A 9,664-nucleotide genomic window follows, 5' to 3' on the forward strand; every position below is an offset into this window, starting at 1 on the left:
CGCGCGCCGGAAGTGACGCCAAGGTCTCCAGGAAGACGGGGGCTTTCCTGCTCTGCGGGGTCTCAGAGCCGACCCACAACTCTCTTACCTCGGGATTCCTGATAGCGAAGATGAAAGGAACTTGAAGAAACGGTGGGATCCGCTTGCCTTCTGCGTCTTCTTTCCTACTACCAGCTGTTCCCTAAGAGGCTAAAGGTTCCCGAAGGCCTCCCTTCATTTTCTTGACAAAATGGGACTTACATCCTAGGAGGATGACAATCAGGCGAGGGGATGCCAAAATTACTGCCCTTTGATTTCAGAAACAGGGTGTCAGGTCTGAGTGAGAGACGGGGGCAGTTGGCATGAGCCTAATATTTCCCTGGCATGCTTTCTTCTAGGTATTCGTTCGTCCTTACCAATCTGTAACATTTGTGAGCTGACCTTGTGCTGGGGACACCCCGGTGGCTGAGACAGCCCCAGTCTCCATGCTACGGAGCTCACAGTTCAGTGAGGGACGTAGAAGCATCACCAGCTAGGGATGGATAGGACATAAGCAGCAGGGGCGGGTCATTTTGGGGTCAAGGAACGTGAGAGGTCTGTGGAGTGCCCCCAGAAAGCGCTAATACTAGGGCTGGAGTCCTGGAGAGCCCACTCAGCCTCAGACATGGTCCTGAGAAATGGTACCTCTCATTCAGTATGAGTGTGTCATTAATCACTGTCTCCAGTGTTCAATACAGAGCCTGAATCTCTAAATAGTTGTTTAATAAACAAATGGGGGAGAAAGATGGCGGGGTGAGACTAAAAGCTGGGAACCCCGGGAAAAGAATGGAGCAGGGTGAGGGAGAGGAGGGTGTTGAGGACAGAGCTTGTTGAGTAGAGAGGTACCTGAGTGGGTCTCATGTGAAGTTGACTGGCTGTGGAGGGGTGAAATACAGCACTCTAGGCTGGGGATTAGGTGGAACAGACCTTGATATGGGGAGATGAGAGAAGGGACAGCTTTGGACGAGATGCTGACAACAATGTTATCAACATGCTCTATGGGTGTGAGGAGTCAAGGAGGTGTCCAAGGGTCAGCTGAGTCTCTACTCCGGGAACAAGGGGACTACAAGGTCTCCATTGAGATAGCAGATTTCAGGGAGAAGCTGAATTGAGCTTCAAATGCGTCTTATGGGCTGAGATGCAGAAGAGGGTGCCTGGGGCTGATGTAAAATCCTGATGGGCTTCCTGGAGGAAAGATTAGCAGCTTCTACTTCACCATTTTGATTTCTCAACAGTTTTGATTTCTCTCAAACATCTCCACCCTTCCAACTTTTGTGGGTTGTTTTGCTATTAAAAAAAGCAATTAGACAGCATGTTTGCCATGGGTCTCTGAGCCTTTCAAGGGGTATTAGAAAGTATTGACTGTTAAAGGAATAAAGAGACAAATCACAGATTGGGAGAAAATATTTGCAAAACACATATCTGATTATTGACTTGTACCCAAAATATACAAAGAACTCTTAAAACTCAACCGTGAGGAAATAATCCAGTTTAAAAATGGACAAAAATTATGAACATATTTCTCACCAAAGAAAATATACAGATAAATGCAAGTAAGCATATGAGAACTTGTTCAACACAATGTCATCAGGGAGTTGCAAATTGAAACAATAATGGAATACTTCTACATATCTATTAGAATGTCTAAAATCCAGAAGTGAGGCAGCTGACATTTTGCCAGTCATGCAGGTTGTCCCTGGCTGGCTGCTGGAACATCATGTTTGCATAGGGCAGCAGCCAGGTCAGCAACTGTTTCACCTTCTCCTGGCTCTTCCTTCAACTTCTGCAACTGCTGGGCCATGTGTGTGTTTAGCTCCAGCTTCTCCTGTGGGCATTCATACCACTAAGGGCAGAGGCAAGTTTGTTCCAGCTTGTGCTAGCTTTCCTCCATTTACATCTGTCTTCCCTTCCTAACAACTGCCTGCCCTCTGCACTTTGAGTGGCAGCATCAGACACTAAGACAATAATATTCAGTTCAGTTCAGTCGCTCAGTCGTGTCCGACTCTTTGCGACCCCATGAATCACAGCACGCCAGGCCTCCCTGTCCATCACCAACTCCCGGAGTTCACTCAAACTCATGTCCATCGAGTCGGTGATGCCATCCAGCTATCTCATTCTCTGTCGTTCCCTTCTCCTCCCGCCCCCAATCCTTCCCAGCATCAGAGTCTTTTCCAGTGAGTCAACTCGTCACATAAGGTGGCCAAAATATTGGAGTTTCAGCTTTAGCGTCAGTCCTTCCAATGAAAACCCAGGATTGATCTCCTTTAGAATGGACTTGTTGGATCTCCTTGCAGTCCAAGGGACTCTCGGGACTGCTATGTCTCCACCACTTGCATAAGGTCAAATCCCTGTCTGTCTGTTTGACTATCTATTGGTTCAGTCTCTCTAATTGAACCCTGATATCAGGAGGAGACTGAGGCCAGGGTAGGGAACTAGGGCAGGGGATGGTAGAACTGAAGCATAGTGAGGGACTGGTGAGAGTGATGATAGGGCTAACTGGAGGGAACTGATTCTAAGATTAAGACCTTTCCAGAGAGGAAAGCAGTGTTCTCTTTGGGATAGTACCTGTCAAGACTCCCTCCCGCTCACATCTGAGCTTTTATTCCTGTTCTGCCCCCAACCCAATTACCCTTCTTTCTTATCTTCAAAGGCTACCTCCTCCTCATTCTTTAATTAATTATTTTTACTTTTGGCTGTGCTGGGTCTTTGTTGCTTTGTGCAGGCTTTCTCTAGTTGCAGCGAGCAGGGGCTACTCTTTATTATAGTGCACAGGCTCTAGAGCTAGTGGGCTCAGCAGTTGAGCTGTGTGGGCTCTAGAGCACTCGGGCTTCAATAGTTGTAATGCATGGGCTTAGTCACTCTGCAACTTGTGAAATCTTCCCAGACCAGGGATCGAACTTGTGTCTCTTGCATTGGTAGGCAGATTAGGTGGGCTTTTAAAGAAACTTAGGTATTCTAAAGCGCTGAAGAATTGAACTGTTGAACTTTTGAACTGTGTTCACCACTTTTGAACTGTGGTGTTGAAGAAGACTCTTGAGAGTCCCTTGGACAGCAGGGAGATCCAACCAGTCCATCCGAAAGGAAATCAGTCTTGAATATTCATTGGGAGGACTGAAGTTGAAGCTGATACTCCAGTACTTTGGCCACCTGATATGAAGAACTGCTCACTGGAAAAGACCCTGATGCTGGGAAAGATTGAAGGTGGGAAGAGAAGGGGATAACAGAGGATGAGATGGTTGGATGGCATCACTGACTCAATGGACATGAGTTTGAGTAAACTCTGAGAGTTGGTGATGGACAGGGAGGCCTGGAGTGCTGCAGTCCATGGGGTCGCAAAGAGTCAGAACATGACTGAGTGACTGAACTGAACTAGGTATTTTATGAAATTCCTAACAAATAGAATGACATGGATTTAACACAAATAGAGTAAAATTAAGCATGAAATGAGGTTTTGCTTTCAGTTCAGTTCAGTTCAGTTCAGTCGCTCAGTCGTGTCCGACTCTCCGCGACCCCATGAATCACAGCACGCCAGGCCTCCCTGTCCATCACCAACTCCCGGAGTACACTCAAACTTATGTCCACAGAGTCGGTGATGCCATCCAGCCATCTCATTCTCCGTCGTCCCCTTCTCCTCCCGCCCCCAACCTTTCCCAGCATCAGAGTCTTTTCCAGTGAGTCAACTCGTCTCATGAGGTGGCCAAAGTATTGGAGTTTCAGCTTTAGCATCAGTCCCTCCAATGAACATCCAGGATTGATCTCCTTCAGTTAGCAATAGCAAAATTTTAAGATTAGTGATAGTATCCAATTAGGTAAAACCACCTGTCACAATAAATCAAACAATAAACTTTTCTTCTCACCAAAAAGAAAGAAAGTTGTCAGTTTTATTCTTTTGCATGTGTGTGTGTCCTAAGTCTCTTCAGTCATGTCTGGTCTGACTCTTTATGACCCTATGGATTGTATCCCCAGGCTCCTCTGCCCATGGGATTCTTCAGGCAAGATACTGGAGTGAGTTGCCATGCCCTCCTTTAGAGAATCTTCCTGACCCCTGGATTGAACCTGGGTCTTCTGCGGCCTGTGCATTGCAGGAGGATTCTTTACCAGTAGCGCCACTAGGGAAGCCCATATTTTGCATGTAGCTGTCCCATTTTTCAATCATCATTATTGAAGAGACTCTTTTCCCCATTTTATATTCTTGCCTACTTTGTTTTAGATTAATTGACCATATGAGAGTGGGTTTGTTTCTGGACTCTATTTTGTTCCATTGATAACTGTCTATTTTTCTACCAGTACCATACTGTTTGGATTACTATTGCTTTGTAGTAGTATAGTTTCAAGTTCAGAAGGATGATATCTCCAGCTTTATTCTTCTTTCTCAAGATTTCTTTGGCTATTTTGGGTCTTTTGTGGTTTTATAAAAATTTTAGGATTATTTGTCTTAGTTCTGTGAAAACGGCCATTGGCATTTGGGTATTTGACAGGGATTGCATTGAATCTGTAGATTGCTTTTGATAGTAAGGACATTTTAAAGATGTTGATTCTTCTGATCCATGAGTATGGTGTGCTTTTCTTTTGTCATCTTCAATTTCTTTCCTTGGTATCTTGTAGTTTTCAGAGTACAGTTTTTTTCACCTCCTTGGTTAAATTTATTTCTAGGTATTTTATACTTTTTGAGGCCTTTGTAAATAGGATTTTCCCCTCAATTTCTCTGATAGTTCATTATTAGTGTATAGAAATGCAACAGATTTCTGAATCATATAGTAGTTCTATTTTTAGTTTTTAAGGAAACTTCACACTGTTTTCCATAATGGCTGCATTAATTTACATTCCCACCAACAATGTATGAAAGTTCCCTTTTCTCAATATTCTCTCCAACACTTGTTATTTATAGACTTTCTGATAATAGCCCTTCATACAGATGTGAAGTGATACCTCACTGTGGTTTTGATTTGTATTGCTTTAGTAATTAGTGACATTGAGTATCTTTTCACATGCTTGTTAGCCATCTTTTGTCTTCTTTGGAAAAATGTTTATTTAGGTCTTCTGCCCACTTTTTGATTCCATTTGGGATTTTTTTTTTGATATTGAGTTGTATGAGATGTTTGTATATTTTGGATATTAAGTACTTATCATGAAGCGTTAGTTCCAATCATTTACAAGCATTTTCTCCCATTGGATAGGTTGTCTTGTTTTGTTGATGGCTTCTGTTGCTGTGCAAAAATTTTTAAGTTAAATTAGGTCCATTATTTTATTTTTGCTTTTATTTCTTTTACCTTAAGAGACTGATCCAATAAAACATTATTATGCTTTATGTCAAAGACTGTTCCACCTATGTTCTCTTCTAGGAGTTTTATGGTTTCAGATCTTACATTTAGGTCTTTAAACCATTTTGAGTTTTTGTATATGTTGTGAGGGAATGCTCAAATCTTATTGTTTTACATGTAGTTGTCCAACTTTCCCAGCACTACTTGTTGAAGAGACTGTCTTCTTTCCTTTGCATGTTCTACTAATTGACCATAGGTATATGAGTTTATTTCTGGGCTCTCTATTCTGTTCCATTGATCTATTTTTTTGTGACAACAACATACTGTTTTGATTACTGTAGCTTTGTAATATAGTTTGAGGTCTGGGAGGGTTATACCATCAACTTTTCCCCTCCCCTTGGGATCATTTTAGCAATTTGAAGTCTTTTGTGATTACATATAAAGTTTATTTATCCTAGTTCTGTAAAAACTATCATAGATATTTTGATAGGGATTGTATTAAATCTGTGTAGATTGCTTTGTGTAATATGACTATTTTAGTATTAATTATTCCAATCTAAGAGCATGGAATACCTTACTATTTCTTTGAATAATCTTCAGTTTCCTTCATCAATATATTATAGTTTTCAGAGTATAGGTCTTTCATCTCCTTGGTTAAGTATATTGCTAGGTATTTTGCTTTATTTTTTGATGTGATTTTGAATGGATTTTTTTTTTTTTTTTTACCTTGAGTCTCTCTTTAACTGTTGCCATTTTAATTATGTCTTGGTGCAGATCTCTTTAAGCTCATCTTGTTTGGGACTCTCTATGATTCCCTGACCTGGATGTCTGTTTCCTTCCTCAGGCAAAGGTAGTTTTTGGCTCTTATTTCTTCAAATAAGTTTTTATTGTCCTTTTCTCTCTCTCTGTTATCCTTCTGAAGTGATGTGAAGTGAAAGTTGCTCAGTCATGTCTGACTCTTTGTGAACTCATCGACTGTAGCCTGCCAGGCTCCTCTGTCCATGCAGTTCTCCAGGCAACGAATACTAGAGTGGGTAGTCATTCCCTTCTCCAGGGGATCTTCCCAGCCCAGGGATCGAACCCAGGTCTCCCACATTGCAGGCAGATTCTTTGTCATCTGAGCCACCAGGGAATGTTAATATGCTTGATATTGTCCCAGAAATCCCTTAAAAATGTCCTCATTAAAGTTTTTCCTTTTTGCTGTTCTGATTGGGTGATTTCCATTATTCTATTTTCCAGATCACTTATCTGTTCTATATCATCTGGTCTGCTGTTGATCCCTCTGGTGTATTTCTTATTTCAGTTATTGTATCTTTCAGGTCTGTTTAGTTCTTTCTTATATTTTCTAACACTTTGTTGAAGTTCTCACTGAGTTCATCCATTCTTTTCCTGAGTTCAGTGAGCATCTTTATGATCATTGTTTTTAACTCTTTATTGGATAAATTGTGCTTAGTTGCTCAGTTGTGTCCAGCTCTTTGTGACCCCATCGAATGTAGCCCGCCAGGCTCCTCTGTCCATGGGGATTCTTCAGGCAAGAATACTGAAGTGGGTTTCCATACCCTCCTCTAGGGGATCTTCCCAACCCAGGGATTGAACCCAGGTCTCCCACATTGCAGACAGATTCTTTACCGTCTGAGCCACCAGGGAAGCCCATTGGATAAATTATTTATTTCCATTTCATTAGGGATTTTTCCCCCTAGAGTTTTACCTTGTTTTTTTTGTGTGTGTGTGTCTTTTAATTTTGTTTGACTTTCTGTGTTTGTTTCTGTTAATTAGATGAACCAGCACTTCTTTCAGTCTGGAAAAAGTAGCCTTGTGTGGGAGCATCCTTGGTGTAGACTGCCTGTACCCGGTGGCTTTGGCAGGCCTACTGGAGGAGAACTGGGCAGGGGCTGGGGTTAGTCCCAGGGCACTCTGCTGGTGTCCTTGGTAGATCCCTAGAAGCTATTGTGGGGCCAGAGGAAACCCTGGAGCATGTTGTACCAAGGCCTCCTTGGTGGACAGCTGGAGCTGGAGCACGCATGGACTGGGCAGTCTAGGGATGTGTCATGCTGTAGGAGCCTTAGCAGGCAGCTGGAGCTGGAGCAGGCACAGGCTGTGGGGAGTCCTGGGGAATCAAACAATGCTGCTTGCTGGAACCTTCAGTCCTGGAGAGAGTTCCAATAGGTCCCTACCCATTTGGCAGGTACTCTAAGGTTAGTGAGTGAGATTTAAATGCAATAATATGCATAAGTTCCTTGAATTATGATTGATACAGTTGACTGCTCGGTAGCTACAATGGTGATGATAGTGATGATGATGGTCCTGATGAGCAAGACCCAGTTTCCTGCTTCTCCACTTCTTCAGTTAGTTCAGTTCAGTTCAATCGCTCAGTCGTGTCTGACTCTTTGCGACCCCATGAATCACAGCACGCCAGGCCTCCCTGTCTATCACCAACTCCCGGAGTTCACTCAAACTCATGTCCATTAAGTCAGTGATGCCATCCAGCCATCTCATTCTCTGTCTTTCCTGTCTCCTCCTGCCCCCAATCACTCCCAGCATCAGAGTCTTTTCCAGTGAGTCAACTCGTCGCATGAGGTGGCCAAAGTATTGGAGTTTCATCTTTAGCATCAGTCCTTCCAATGAACACCCAGGACTGATCTCCTTTAGAATGGACTGGTTGGATCTCCTTGCAGTCCAAGGGACTCTCAAGAGTCTTCTCCAGCACCACAGTTCAAAAGCATCAATTCTTCGGCGATCAGCTTTCTTCACAGTCCAACTCTCACATCCATACATGACCACTGGAAAAACCATAGCCTTGACTAGACAGACCTTTGTTGGCAAAGTAATGTCTCCACTTCTTAGTACTTGCTTTTTCCTTGGCCCCTCCTTCATCCTGAAAGCCCCAGTCTTTTTCGTGTGGTTGTAGAATGACTTTCCCTGCTCCTGCGAGGTGAGAGAGAAAGATGTGGTTAGAGGTTAATTTGGAAGAGGTGCTCTGCTTCCTTCCATAAGCTCTGCGTGCGTGCTAAGTCGCTTCAGTCATGGTCGACTCTTTGCAACCCTGTGGACTGTAGCCCACCAGACTCCTCTGTCCATGGGATCCTCCAGGCAAGAACAGTGGGAGTGGGTTGCCATGCCCTCCTCCAGGGCATCTTCCCTGAACCAGGGATGGAACTCGAGTCTTCTGTGGCTCCTGCACTGCAGGCTAATTCTTTACCACTGAGCCACCGGGGAAGCCCTCCATAAGCTCCAGAAGCCATTTATTTAAGTTTCATTGACTCAAGCAGGGTCACATGCCCACTGCTGAAACAATATCTGAGCCAGTATATGACTCCCCACACTCATAGTGATCACTGCACCATACATCCCAGAGGTGTTTCTCACCTCCTTCTCCAGCCCAGATGAGCGCAGCTCTCTCCTTCAAGCTTCTGAGGCCCCAAATCCCTCTTTTGCTCTTATACTCATGCATCAGTAATCATATTTCTCTTACCTTTAAAATTCATCAAGGCTTTTCCTTTTCCACTTCCCTTACACTGCCCTGATATTCCATCACGTCCCATCTAGGCTTTCACAGCAGTCTGCTGCTGTTACATTTCCCCCACAGTCAGCTCCCCTCCAAAGTCATGGAGAGCCTGTTAACACCTGAGTCAGCTCTTGTCACTCATCTGTTCAAAGGCTGTTCATGTTACTCAGAGTAAAGTAAGCTCACTTCCGTCTTACTTTCTGTTTCCTCCCTGATTTCTCCTTTAACCATTCCCTGTCTTGCCTTCTGCCCTTCAGCTACACCTGGCCTCCTTAATATATCTCAGAAATGTCAGACATGCTTCTCCCTCCAGACCTTTGAACTAGCATTCCATCTCCCTGGGATAGGCTTCACTTAGATATCTACCTAGTTTCCTCACTTAAGTCCTACAGGACTTAGATCAAAAGTCAGATCTGGGGCTTCCCTGGTGGTCCAGGGGATAAGAATCCTCCTGCCAATGCAGGGGACACAGGTTTGATCCCTGGTCTGAGAAGATTCCACATGCCTCGGATCAACTAAGCCCATGTGCCACAACTACTGAGCCCACGCTCTAGAGCCTGTGCTCCGCAACAAGAGAAGCCACCACAATGAGAAGCCTGAGCACTGCAACTAGAGAGCAGTCCCTGCTCACTGAAACTAGAGGGAGCCCATGTGCAGCAATGAAGAGCGAGCACAGCCAAAAATAAATAAAAGTCAGATCTTCATTGGAGCATTACCTGCCTCTCTATTGAAAATGACAGCCCCTCACTGTCATTTTGGTTGTCGTTTTGGTGATTGGTTACTTCCAATCACCCTTACTCTGCTCTATTTCTCCCCACAGTCCTCTTAATATTTCACTGTTTACTATATTTATTACCTTTCTCACCCCACAAGAACATGA

Source organism: Moschus berezovskii, chromosome 22, assembly GCF_049115385.1.
Source record: "Moschus berezovskii isolate FMDL1 chromosome 22, NW_MosBer_1.0, whole genome shotgun sequence".
Lineage (NCBI taxonomy): Eukaryota > Metazoa > Chordata > Mammalia > Artiodactyla > Moschidae > Moschus > Moschus berezovskii.